General features: G+C 38.9%; 1 pseudogene; it reads right to left on the bottom strand.

Annotated features, from left to right (window-relative positions):
- Positions 1-4,294: 4,294 nt before the first annotated feature.
- Positions 4,295-13,835, bottom strand: part of LOC101353525 (reticulophagy regulator 1 pseudogene) — a 113,271-nt pseudogene continuing 103,730 nt past the window's right edge.

Raw genomic sequence — 13,835 nt, 5'->3', positions numbered from 1 at the left:
TGAAGTTGGTGATTTGTTTCTCCATCTCATTAAAAAATGCAATTGGAATTTGGATTGGGATTGTATTGTATATGTAGATCACTTTGGGTAGAATTCACATTTTCACAATGTTGCGTCTATTATCCATGAGCAGGGTATGCTTTCCACTTATGCAGGTATCTTTTGGTTTCCTGCAGTAGTGTCTTGTAGTTTTCTTTGTATAGGTCTTTTGCATCTCTGGTTAGATTTATTCCTAAGTATTTTATCTTCTTGGGGGCTGTTGTAAATGGTATTGATTTGGTGATTTCCCCTTCGAAGTTCTCTTTGTTGGCGTAAAGGAATCCAACTAATTTTTGTGTGTTTATCTTGTATCCTGAAACTTTGCTGAAATCTTCTATTAGTTCCAGTAGTTTTCTTGTGCATTCTTTGAGGTTTTCTGTGGATAAGATCATATCATCCGCAAATAGAGATACTTTGACTTCTTACCTACAAATTTGGATGTCCTTTCTTTCTTTTTCTAGCCTAACTGCTCCGGCTAGGACCTCCAGCACAATGTTGAATAAGAGTGGGGATAAAGGTCATCCTTGTCTGGTTCCCATTCTCAAGGGGAATGCTTTCAAAGCCTTTCCATTTAGGATAATGTTGGCTATTGGCTTTATATAAATGCCCTTAATAATATTTAGCAAATTCCCTTCTATTCTTATTTTGTTGAGAGTTTTTATCATGAATGGATGTTGGACTTTGTCAAATGCCCTTTCTGCATCGATTGATAAGATCATGTGGTTCTTGTCTTTTGTTTTATTTATGTGATGGATTACACTGATTGTTTCTCTAATGTTGAACCATCCCTGCATACCTGGTGTAAATCCTACTAGATCACGGTGAATTATTTTTTTTTTGATATGTTGCTGAATTCTATTGGCTAGAATCTTGTTCAGGATTTTTGCGTCAATGTTCATGAGGGATATCGCTCTGTAATTTTCTTTTTTTGTGGTGTCTTTACGAGGCTTTGGTATCGGGGTTATGCTGGCTTCTTAGAATGAGTTTGGGATTATTCCGTCCTTTTCTAAGCTCTGAAGTACCTTAGTAGTAGTGGTGTTAACTCTTCTCTGAAAGTTTGGTAGGATTCTCCAGTGAAACCAACCAGGCTAGAGCTTTTTTCTGTTGGAAGGTTTTTAATTACCTTTTCAATCTTTTCTTTTGTTATAGGTTTATTTGGTTGTTCTACCTCTGTTTCTGTTAGTTTAGGTAGGTAGTGTTTTTCTATGAATTTGTTATTGATTTCTACTTTTATGGCTTTATGGTCAGAAAAGATACTTTGTAATATTTCAATTCTTAGGATTTTGTGAAGACTTGTTTTATGGCCTAATATATGGTCTATTCTGGAGAATGTTCCATGTACATTGGAAAAGAAAGCATTCTTGGCTGCTGTTGGGTGGAGTGTTTGGTATATAGGTCTGAGATCAAGTTGGTTGATTGTAGCATTTAGATCGTCCATGTCTTTGTTGAGCTTCTTTCTGGACATTCTGTCCTTCATCGAAAGTGGTGTGCTGAAGTATCCTACTACTATTGTGGAGCTGTCTGTCTCTGTTTTCAATGCTGTTAGAGTTTGTTTTATGTATTTTGGAGCCCTGTCATTGGGTGCGTAAATATTTATTATAGTTATATCCTCCTGGTGTATTGACCCTTTAATCATTATATAGTGTCCTTCCTTATCCTTTGTGATGGATTGCACTTTAAAGTGTATTTCGTCAGTGATTACTTTTGCCACTCCTGCTCTTTTTTGAGTGTTGCTTGCTTGATATATTTTTTTCCATCCTTTGAGTTTTAGTTTGTGTCTTTAAGTCTAAGGTGTGTCTCTTGTAGGCAGTATACAGATGGATCATGTTTTTTTATCCAATCTGCCACTCTCTGTCTCTTTAATGGTGCATTTAGTCCATTTACATTGACTGTAATTATTGATAGGTATGAGTTTAGTGCTGTCACTTTGATGTTTTTTTCGTGTGTTGTTCACAGTTTCTTTGTTCCACTTAAGTTTCTGTGCTGAGTCGTTTTTCTTTTCGTCTTTTTCATTGTTGTTGATTTTGCTTTTGCTGAGTCTTTATGTTTTTCTCGTTTTTTATTTTGACTTGTAGGATTGTTAGTTTCCTTTGTGGTTACCTTAATATTTACCCTTATTTTTCTAAGTTTATACTAGTCTTTTATTTCTTTATATCGCCTTGGCTTCCTCTCCATAGGATAAATCTATCTCTACATTTTTTAAGTCCCTTTCTTTTGTTTTAATGTTGTCATCTTTTACATATTGACATCTCTGTTTCCCTATTTTCAGTGTTTTAGCTTTGATTTATTTTTGTGACTTCCTTATCTGGATTGATACCTGGTTGCTCTATCCTGTGTTCTAGTCTTGGGTTGTTATCGTATGTTACTGATTTTCTAACCAGAAGACTCCCTTAGTATTTCTTGTAAATTTGGTTTGGGTTTTGCAAATTTCTTGAACTTTTGTTTATCTGGAAATGCCCTAATTTCATCATCGTATTTGAGGGACAGTTTTGCTGGATATATAATTCTTGGCTGGCAATTATTTTCCTTCAAGGCTTTATGTATGTCATCCCATTGCTTTCTTGCCTCATGGTTTCTTCTGAGTAGTCTGAGCTTATTCTTTTTTTTTTTTTTTTGATAAATATGTGGCTGTATTTTTCTTCATGCCCAGAAACTCTGATTGAATGGAATTCAGGTATATTCCTCCAAAATCCACACAGTGCAAAGATCTAATACCAAGTTTTCATTTGTACCAAAATGGGGAAGATAATGAAGGCACAGGCTCACTTTATATCAACAAAGGACATCAAACACAGTCACCAGGCACTAATGACACAGAAGCATGAGTGTCCAATCACGAAAAGCAGGTGTTCAAAGTCCTCGGTAACTTTTCTCCCTTTAACATTTGGCAAAATTCAGTCTAGATATTTTAATACCTCAGAAAGAAAAAATAAATAAGAGATGCTGCATTAAAATGTCAGGTTACCTATAATGAGTCTTCAGAAATATAAGAAGGGTTAAAAGGAAGGGAAGCGAAAAATGATTTCCTCTATCCTTGGATTATCCTTCCTTTCTGAGGGTCTCAGATGTTCGTGTCCGTAGAAATGCCAGCTGTACCCAAAGATCTGAGAAATTTTGGGTAGTTGCTGACATGGTCCCTCAACAGCACAAAAAGTTTGTATTATAATCGTAAATCACAAAACTAGCTTGATTTCTGCTTTTTAGTTAAAAACTGTAAGCCAAATGTGGTTATTTAAAGGTGATCTAAAAAGTTTAAAATAAAGGAAGAGATATAGTCTAGCTTCCCAATAAAAACAGATTACTTATTTAGACAAATGGCAAATAAATATACTTTAAAGCCAAACCAGTTCCTCTCCTCTATCTATACATACTAGGAAAACAAGCCTGTTGTTTCTCTACCGCTGACGACCACACCACTCATAGAATACATTAGGAATTAGTTTCACAATTGTAGGAGACTTTTCCCATAATGTAATATAAAAGAGGAGGGTTTAAGCTGGGTCTGAGCAGGCAGAAGAGATCTGCACTGATAACATCCCTATTACAAGCATATGACAATGAACAACAAAATACAGCAGAATCTGTTCATAACTACCGTCTATGTAAGGTACAACTACTTGCTTGCCCTGGGTTAATGTCACCCACTGCAAGACTAGAGGTGGCAGTCAACAGAGCATGCCACTTTACAAGTAAGCCTAAGTCTACAACTGCAGAAATAACACGGACATGTATCAATCAGCCTATTCAAACTAGTTAAATATACATATTTTTTAATTTTCCTAGGAAATTCATTTTGATAGTATTTTCCAAGTCCTTCGACTAAAGATACTTTGATCATTTTCGTCTTTTTACATCAGAGTCTACCATAAGTTTTGTTTTGTTTCCAAGTATTAGGAACAAGGGCACTGATACAGCAAGTATTCACAATTAATTGTTGCTATTTTTCAGTGGGTTACAATAAACTGTTCTGCATGCTTGAAAAGTTAATTGTAAAGAAAAAATAAAGAATACTTATAGGAGGATCTCAATAATTTGGTGAGTTTTTTTTGTTTTGTTTTTGTTTTAAAAACAGCCTCTAATATTCATCTCTGACAACACAGTACGTACATATATATATAAAGTTCATTTCCATGCTTATTACATAAAAATAACTATCAGAAATATCAATCTATCAGTGACAGCTGATATATATCCAATTAATTCACTGCAGAAGGGAAAGTAAGACAAAAAAAAAATCTAAAGTAATCATTAAAGCTCAGAGTTCAAATTTTTTTCCTTTTTTTTTTTTTTTTGCGTGTTTGAAATTTTTTGATGGTTTATCTGTGTTCTGTTGCAAGCTGATTCCCAGGTTAATGGCCTCCAGGAGATTGGAAAGGAAGCCTGAAGACTTCTTACTTTGCTGTGCTTCTGCTTCCTGGTCTTGTGTAGGTCCCAATTCACTCTCAATTTGATCAAGCTCTGCCTGGTCCAGTAGTTCAAAGTCATCTCCTTCTTCAGTGTCTGTGTCCTCTCGTAGGCTGGGTGCAGCCTGAGAAAGTGCTTGCTGCACACCCTCTAACTGGTCTTTGACAGCAGCAGTCACTGTAGCTGTAATGACGTCCCCCGCCAGGTTGCTCATCAAGCGAAAGGCTTGGTCACTGTTCAGAGGAAGGGTGAGACCAGCTGCTGACTGCTTCTCTTTGCTCGGTCTGTGGCCACCGTCCAACCGTTTCTTTTTTCTCTTGAGCTCAGCAGGCAAGCCAATGCTTAATTCGTCTTCATCATTTGTTCCCATGCCATTTTCTAGAGATGGAAATTCTGAGAGTTCTCGAGAGAGAAAGCTTCCTGCTTGCTAGGTCGGTCAAGATCGTCAGATGTGTCCGTCTGTGGAGTTTATCCTTCTGAAAGGTTGAAGGTCCCGTTATCCGTCCAGGATACCTCTGATACATCAGTGTCAGATACAGATAATTCTTTGGCAGCAACCATGAGGCTAATCTTAGGACAAAGGCTGAAAAGTCTAATTCACTGTCATCCTTCTGACTTTTTTCTTTATCTGCTTCAGATCTCTCATGTTTCTTCTGATTAATATGTTCCCCGATTCCGAAGTCTAGTTTCAACAGAACTGACTTGATTTTGTTGTATAGTTTTTGTCCAATATCGTTACACTTAAACAGTGAACACAAAAATGCAAACAGTACTTGCCAGGGCTCTGCTGTTTAAAAACAGACATTTCTTGGATAAAGATGCTGAAGTTCATCCATGATTCTGCAATACAGTGGCTGAGTCTGGCTCTTTCATCTGGTTTGGAATTGATAACTTCCCAGCTTCGATGAGGCTTCTCTACAACTGTGCACCTCTCGTTCTTGACAAAATCATATCCTGTATTATTTGCATAATAACACGCCCAAGTAGCATGACTGAGATCAGGAGATACACTCTCCACAGAGTCAAAGCCAAGAACCTTTTGAGACGGAGGTAGCTCAGCTTCTTGTGTCGCTTGTCTCTTCAGCTTCTGCTTCCTATGGCATCTCGGCCCTCAGGCCTCACGCCCACATCTGCCCTGCTGGGGCAAGTGTTCCAAAGCTCAGTAGCTCCATTGGTAAGTGCCCAGAGGCACCCCACTCCTCCAGGAAGCCTCTTGCTCACAGGCATTCAGCTCTCTCGCTCTGTGGGCCGGCTCCAGCGCCGTCTTTCTCCAGTGTCCTGGTTCTCCTGCTGTTGGTTCTCTGCTGCTGCTACTTCTCTGCTGCTGTAGGTTCTGTGCTGCTGATGGTCCTCTATCACTGCCACTCGTCTATCCATTCACAGTTTTAAAACCACTTCCACATTTTAGGTATCTGTTAGAGCAGCACTGCACTCTCTTGGTACCAAATTCTGTCTTAGCCATCTAGTGCTGCCATAACAGAAATACCACAAGCAGATGGGTTTAACAAAGAGAAGTTTATTTCCTTACAGTAAAGTAGGCTAAAAGTCCAAATTCAGGGTGTCAGCTCCAGGGGAAGGCTTTCTCTCTCTCTTGGCCTTCTCATCAGTGTTCCCCTGGACTAGAGGCTTCTCGGTGCAGGGCCCCAGTCCAAAGGACGCCCTTTGCTCCCGGCGCTGCTTTCTTGATGGTATGAGGTCCCCTGAGCTTATTCTTGTTGACTGTCCTTTGTAGATGAGTTTTCATTTATCCCTAGCTGCTCTTAAAATTCTCTCTTTATCTTTGGTTTGGCAAGTTTGATTATAATATATCTTGATGACTTTCTTGAGATCTACCTTATGTGGGGTTCGATGAGCATTTTGGATAGATATCGTGTCATCTTTCATGATATCAGGGAAGTTTTATGCCAACAAATCTTCAACAATTCTCTCTGTATTTTCTGTTATCCCCCCCCGGCCTTTTTTACTCCAATCACTTGTAGGTTTTTCCTCTTGATAAAATCCCACATAATTCTTAGGGTTTCTTCATTTTTTAACTCCTTTTATCTGATTTTTCCTCAGATAATTTTATGTCAAGTGCTTTATCTTCAGTCTCCCTAATTCTGACTTCCATTGCCTCAATTCTGCTCCTATGACTTTTTATTGAGTTGTCTAATTTTGACATTTTATTGTTAATCTTCTGGTTTTCTGATTGCTGTCTCTCTTTGGATTCTTGCAGCCTGTTAAATTTGTCATTATGGTCCTGTCTAATCTTTTTAATTTCCTCTATTGTGTGTTTTGCATTTTGCTTAATTTCCTTCCCAATATCTTGTAGAGTTCTATATATTAATTGTTTGTATTCTGCCTCTGGTATTTCCAAGAAATTTTCTTCCTCTGGAAAATTTCTAGACTATTTTGGGAGGTTGCTGAAGCCATCATGGATTGCCTCTTTATGTGATCTGATATTGACTATTGTCTCTGAGCCATCAGTAAGTTATTACATTAATTTATTTTACATTTGCTTACTGTGTTCTAGTTTTTTGTTTTGTTTTGATATGCCCAAATAGGCTGCTTGTGTGAGCTAGTTTGATTATCAGCAGCTTTGAAGTGCTAATGTCCTGTCATCAGGTGGTTAGATCTGTTATTAGGTATATGAGCTCAGGAGTCTGCCCACTCCTCCTGTATGGGTTCAGCTCAGGTGCCTAAGTAGATAACTACTAGGTGTGTGGTGCAGGCTCTCACCTACAGTACTAGAGAGGTGTGGGTGATTGGTGTAAGGACAGGTATCTCGCCAGCAGGGGGACACATTCTGAGCAAGGCAGGGGGCTGACGGCCACTCCTGAGTATCCAGGAGGAAGACGTGTCTCTGTTCCCTACAGCGCAAAGGTGGGTGGGTTTTTCAGCCAGACTAAGAGCACCCAGTGTTGGCTGTAAGGGCTGTGGGGCACCTCTTATTTTTGGTTCCTTATCGCAGGTGGCTAGGTGACGTGGGTGATCCACCAGTACTCAGGCCCCTGAAGTGTGTAGGTGAAGATCCTGCTTAATAGGCAGAGCAGTGTCAAATGTCACGAACCTGACACTTCACAGCTTAAACAGTTGAAGTTAGACTTCAGGTATATACCCTGTTGTACTGTAATAATGAGGGCCTACACTGGTGAAATGGGCCCATACAGGTCTATGCAGAGGGAAAGACACTCAAAGTCCGCGGATTCCTTATGCCTGTGCCTAGGCAAAGGAGCTGTGCCTACCCTGGCTTCATGGCTTAGGGGAGCCAGCAGTGTATTTTTTCCCCTGTTTGTTAATTTGTTTACTCTCCAAGGCTGGGAGAATGGCTCAGGGCTTGTGACGGTTCCTACTTCTGGCCTAGAAGACTTGGCAATTGCTGAAACCAGTCTGGGACCCAGTGCAGAGCAGAGAGTGGGGTGGTAAATGGGAGACAAGTTTTTCCCTAAGAGAGGTGGTTTGATCCGCATGGTAGGCCGGGTGCAAGTACTTATCTTTTGCCAGTTGAGGGCTTCTTCTCACTGGTTCTGGGTGGCCAAGTAGACTCTCTGCTGCTGGTTCTCTCCCAGTGCAGAATATGCCTCCCAAGCATGCTGCTTACCTGCTTCACTGCTCACCCATGAGCTGATCAGGCCTGAAGGGCTCAGGCTCTCACTGGGTCAGGTCTGGCAACTCCTCGCTGCTTCTGAACTGTCTCTCCCTCCCCCTACCACTCAGTCCATTTCCTCAACTTTACCTTTGATGTTCAAGGCTCCTAGATTGTCATATATAATTGATTCACTTGTTTTTTCAGGTCTTTGTAGTGAGAGGATCCATCGGAAGTGTCTGACTACTCCGCCATCTTGGCCCCACCTCGATTTTCAACACTTTAAAGTGGTCTTTTGCAGCAGATTTACCCACTGCAATATGTCATTTGATTTTTTGACTGCTGCATCCATGGGCATTGATTTTGGGTCCAAGTAGAATGAAATCCTTGACAACTTCAATCTTTTCTCCGTTTATTATGATGTTGCTTACTGGTCTAGTTGAGAAGATTTTTGTTTTCTTTATGTCGAGGTGTAGTGGTTAAGATCTACAGCTGCTAGCTAAAAGGTTGGCAGTTCAAACCCACCAGGCACTCCTTAGAAACTCCGTAGGGAAGTTTTACTCTGTCCTATGGGGTTGTTAAGAGTTGGAATCCACTCAACGGCAATGGGTTTGTTTTGTTTTTTTTTGGTTTTTTAATCCATACTGAGGGATGTAGTCTTTGATCTTCATTGGTAAGTACTTCAAGTCCTCTTTGCTTTCAGCAAGCAAGGTTGTGCCATCTGCATATCACATGTTGTTAATGAGTCTTCCATCAATCCTGAAGCCACGTTCTTCTTCGTATAGTTTAGCTTCCTGGATTATTAGCTCAACATACATGTTGAATAAGTATGGTGGAAGTATACAACCCTGAAACACACCTTTTCTGATTTTAAACCACGGAACATTCTCTTGTTCTGTTCAAATGACCGTCTCTTGGTCTATGTAGAGGTTCCTCATGAACACAATTAAGTGTTCTGGAATTCCCATTCTTTGCAATATTATCCATAATTTATTTTGATCAATATAGTCAAATACATTCGCATAGTTACTAAAACACAGGTAAACATCTTTCTGGTATTCTTTGCTTTCAGCCAAGATCCATCTGACATCAGCAATGATATCCCTCATTCCATGTCCTCTTTTGAATCCAACTTGAATTTGTGGCAGTTCCCTGTTGACATAATACTGCAACCATTATTGACCTATCTTCAGCAAAATTTTACGTGCGTATAATATTAATGATATTGTTCACTAATTTCTGAATTCTGTTGGATGATGTTTCTCTGGAATGGGTACAAATAAGGATCTCTTCCAGTCAGTTGGTGAGGTAGCTGTCTTCCAAATTTCTTGGTATAGACCAGTGAGCACCTCCAGTGCTGCTTCCATTTTTTGAAACATCTCAGTCGGTATCCCACTAATTCCTGGAGCCTGTTTTTCACCAGTGCCTTCAGTGCAGCTTGGACTTCTTCCTTCAGTACCGTTGGTTCTTGACCATATGCTACCTTTTGAAATGGTTGAATGTAGACCAATTCTTTTTGGTATAATGACTGTATGATTTCCATCTTCTTTTGATGCTTTCTGTGTCATTCGATATTTTGCCCACAGAATCATTCAAAATTGCAACTTGAGGCTTGAATTTTTTAAGTTCTTTAAGCTTGAGAAAAGGCAAGCAGGTTCTTCCCTTTTGGTTTTCTAACTCCGCATCTTTGCACATTTCATTATAATACTTTACTTTGTCTTCTTGAACCACCCTTTGAAATCTTCTGTTCAGCTCTCCTACTTCATTATTTCTTCCATTTGTTTTAGTTACTCTGCATTCAAAAGCAAGTTTCAGAGTCTCTATTGACATCCATTTTGGTCTTTTCTTTCTTTCCTGTCTTTATAATGACCTTTTGCTTTCTTCCTGTATAACGTTCTTGATGTCATCTGGTGTTCAGTTATTAGTGTTCAACGTGTCAAATCTATTATTGAGATGGTCTCCAGATTCAGGTGGAATATACTCAGGTTCATATTTTGGCTCTCAAAAACTTATTTGAATTTTCTTCAGCTTCAATTGAACTTGCATATGAGCAATCTATGCTCTGTTCCACAGTTGGACGCTGGCCTTATTCCAGCTGATGATATTGAGATTCTCCATCATCTCTTTCCATAGATGTAGTCAATTTGATTCCTGTGTATTCCATCTGGTGAGGTCCGCATGTATAGTCGCCGTTTATGTTGTTGAGACCAATGAATAATTCATCGGTCTTGCAAAATTCTATCATGTGATCTCTGGCATCCTTTCTGTCACCAAGGTCATATTTTCCAATTTCTGATCCTTCTTCTTTGTTTCCAACTTTTGCATTCCAATCACTAGTGATTATCAATGCATCTTGTTGCATGTTTGATCAATTTCAGACTGCAGAAGTTGGTAAAAATCTTCAATTTTCTCATCGTTGGCATTAGTGGTTAGTGCATAAATTTAAATAATAGTCTTATTAACTGGTCTTCCTTGTAGGCATATGGGTATCATCCTATCACTGACAGTTGTACTTCAGGATAGATCTTGGAATGTTCTTTTTCATGATGAATGCAATGCCATTCCTCTTCAATTTGTCATTCCCAGCATAGCAGACCTTATGAATATCTGATTAAAAACGGTCAATACCAATCCACTTCAGCTCACTAATGCCTAGGATATCAATCTTTATCTGTTCCACTTAATTTCTGATGACTTCCAATTTTCCTAGATTCATACTTCATACATTCCACATTCTGATTATTAATGGATGTTTGCAGCTGTTTCTTCTCATTTTGAGTAGTGCCACATCAGCAAATGCAGGTCCCAAAAGCTTGACTCCAACCATATCACGAAGGTCGACTCTACTTTGAGGAGGCAGCTTTTTCCCAGTTGCCTTTTGAGTGCCTTCCAACCTGATTGGCTCATCTTCCGGCGCTATATCAGACAATGTTCCACTGCTATTCATAAGGCTTTCACTGGGCAGTTTTTTCAGAAGTAGACCACCAGGTCCTTCTTCCTAGTATGTGTTAGTCTTGAAGCTCTGTTGAAACCTATTTTTGAGTATAACAGTATTTAAAATCATGGTTACATGGTTATATATTCATATCATTATACTTTATTTGTCAAACATGTCACACATAGGATTAAATTTCTTTAGCAAACAATATCTGGCAACAGAAAATAGACACTCTGCCAATTGAGCTGTAAGAAGTTTCTGATTAAAAACGGATATATATGAAGGAACCCACATTAATTTTTGGTGGCTACAGTATTAAAATTAATTATATAGTTACAGTAAAGGTACCATAAACATATTTATTTTTCTAAATGATATTTAATTGTTGGTTTCTGGTTTTCTTATTTAATTACTTTCAATTGCAAATTTGATAAGTATTTACTTTAATTTGGAGGATAATACCAAAATGCCTAATTTCAAAAGAAAAATAAACCTTGAAAATTGAAAGCATTCTGTTCCTGTTTCACTAGTGGGGCAGTAGAATAGCATTCCAATACACCTCCCAATCCCTTTTATATGTTCTACCAGGCTTATGTGGGGGAAGCCACAAACCAACTTAGTGTCTGCTTTTACCAATTAGACAATGGAATCCTCTGGCTTAGTTAATTGCCTTAGTGTCACTGGAATTTTAGGCACCTCTACGTTACTCAGGGAGACAAGGTTAATCAGGAGAAATCTTAGGAGACTACCATATTATCAACCTTCTCAGCCTGGAAAGTTTTTCTCACGGTATGAGTAAAAAATAGCAGGATACTAATCTTGGCAAGGCTGCCTTCCCTCAAGTTACTCTAGGACCTGTTTACAGTCCAAAATATCTTGGCTTAGACGGTGGGGTGAGGTAGTTCATGTTGATGCAAAATCAGAGTTTTCCAAGGAAAACTGTGATGCTTGAGCAAAATAAAGAAAATGCAGTCATATTAATAAACAAAATAGGAATGAGTAGTCAGGTAAGTTAATTTTCCTAAAAACCGGTAAGTGTTCTCAGGCTAAATAATGTTTAGAGCTTAGAAAAGAGTTGTTTATCTATTAGATGCTCAATAAATTTTTGTTGAGCAAATGAAGGAATGAATGAATAGTACAATTCAAGTCATAGACATCCCTTGAAATAAAGCACTATAAAAAGAAGAAGAAAGAAGAGGAGGAGGAAGAATAGGAAAGAAGAGGAGAAGGAAGTAGAAGAGGCAGAAGAAGAAGACAACAGTGACTCCCAGTTGTCTAACTGGCAGTCATCAGTGAAGTATCTCACAACTTAACATAAATACTCATGAAGACCCCCCCAAAAAAGAAAAGATACTTAGATTAAAGAGTCTTCAACTTATATGGAATGTTTTAAGAAAATATGGGAAATATTATTGCAAGAGATAAAAATAGTTCTGTTGTCAGGTACCAACTGGCAGCCTACAGATACTTTACCTCATTAAAGAAAGTCTCTCTGCCTAAAATAAGATAGGAAGACAATTTATCTCTCCGCTACAGTCTCCTTCTTTGTTCAGAGAACCAAGGTATGTACAAACCATAACATTCAGCAGCTGTCCTCCATTGTGAAAAGACCATAAGATCCAGGAGGGCTAAGTCTGCTTATGTAAACTTGCTATTGCATTGACAGTGCCTAGAATCGTGTCTAGTTCCCAGGATGTATTCCATAATTATAGTTTGAATGAATGAGTTGTTGAATGACATTTTCTTTTTAGCATTATCTCCAATCCCCCCTAATACCCTTTTCCTATTTCTTGCTCACCCAATCTTTTCTAGTCATTTTGTCCCCAAGGAACAAGACATTGCATTCTGAGAAATGTAGTCCCACCAAGAAAATTGCAAGAACCATGATATTAGTGTAAACCCTTGGCTATCCAGTCAATTCTGACTCATAACAACCCAATAAGACAGAGCAGAACTGCCCCATAGGGTTTCCAAGGCTGTAACTTTATGGAAGCAGACTGCCGCATCTTTCTTCGGTGGAGCTGATTGTGGGTTTGAACCTCCGACATTTCGGTTAGCAGCTGAGCGCATAACCACTATGCCAGGAAGGCTCCTTGATATTAGTAGAAATCAGATAATATAGTTTTTTTATACTCTGCCAATTTGCTAAACAGAAAACCAGGCAAAATGGCTAGAAGAATAACCAATTTTGGGACAGAAGAGTTATGTCTGATGAATGCCAATTAGGCTCTGGAAATTTTACCCAGGGATATGCACATTCACCTGCCCTTTAGGCAGTGATGTGCTGTAAATGTTTAACAACTCGTTCTGGTGGGGTGGAAAGCCCTGATTTGTGGCCTTTGGTTATTTCCGTGGTATACTTTAAGACCATATGATTTAACGCAGAGTTGCAGAGCTGGCTCTAGCACTTTATGCCTCCAGGTATAGATCTGAGATTCAGCCTGAACTTAAGTGGTCAGTGAGTGAACCAGAATAAATCCTCCCATTCAGTATATTGGCAAACAATGAATCGAGATCCCTTTGTATTCATCAGGGAGGAAAAATAATAATAATAAAAAAATAATCTGCAGCCTGGGAGTAATGAAGCATGGAAAGATATCAGTAAAGGGGAAGGAAAACTTATTCTGAAAACAGAAAGATTACACCTATAAAAGAGGTCTAATGTAAATTCCTTAAAGAAAACTTTACTTACACCTCAATAAAAAATAAAAAATAAATAAATAAATAAACAATGCATTCCTGACCATTTGCTAAGGACTATACAAGTGCTTGGAGCCCCGGTGGCACAGTGATTAAGAGCTTGGCTGCTAACCAAAAGGTTGGCAGTTCGAATCCACCAGCTGCTCCTTGGAAACCCTATGGGGCAGTTCTACTCTGTCCTATAGGGTC

The sequence above is a fragment of the Trichechus manatus genome, unplaced genomic scaffold, assembly GCF_000243295.1.
Source record: "Trichechus manatus latirostris isolate Lorelei unplaced genomic scaffold, TriManLat1.0 scaffold00003, whole genome shotgun sequence".
Lineage (NCBI taxonomy): Eukaryota > Metazoa > Chordata > Mammalia > Sirenia > Trichechidae > Trichechus > Trichechus manatus.
The sequence above is the reverse complement of the archived record's forward strand: the minus strand, read 5'-3'. Positions and strand labels throughout refer to the sequence as shown.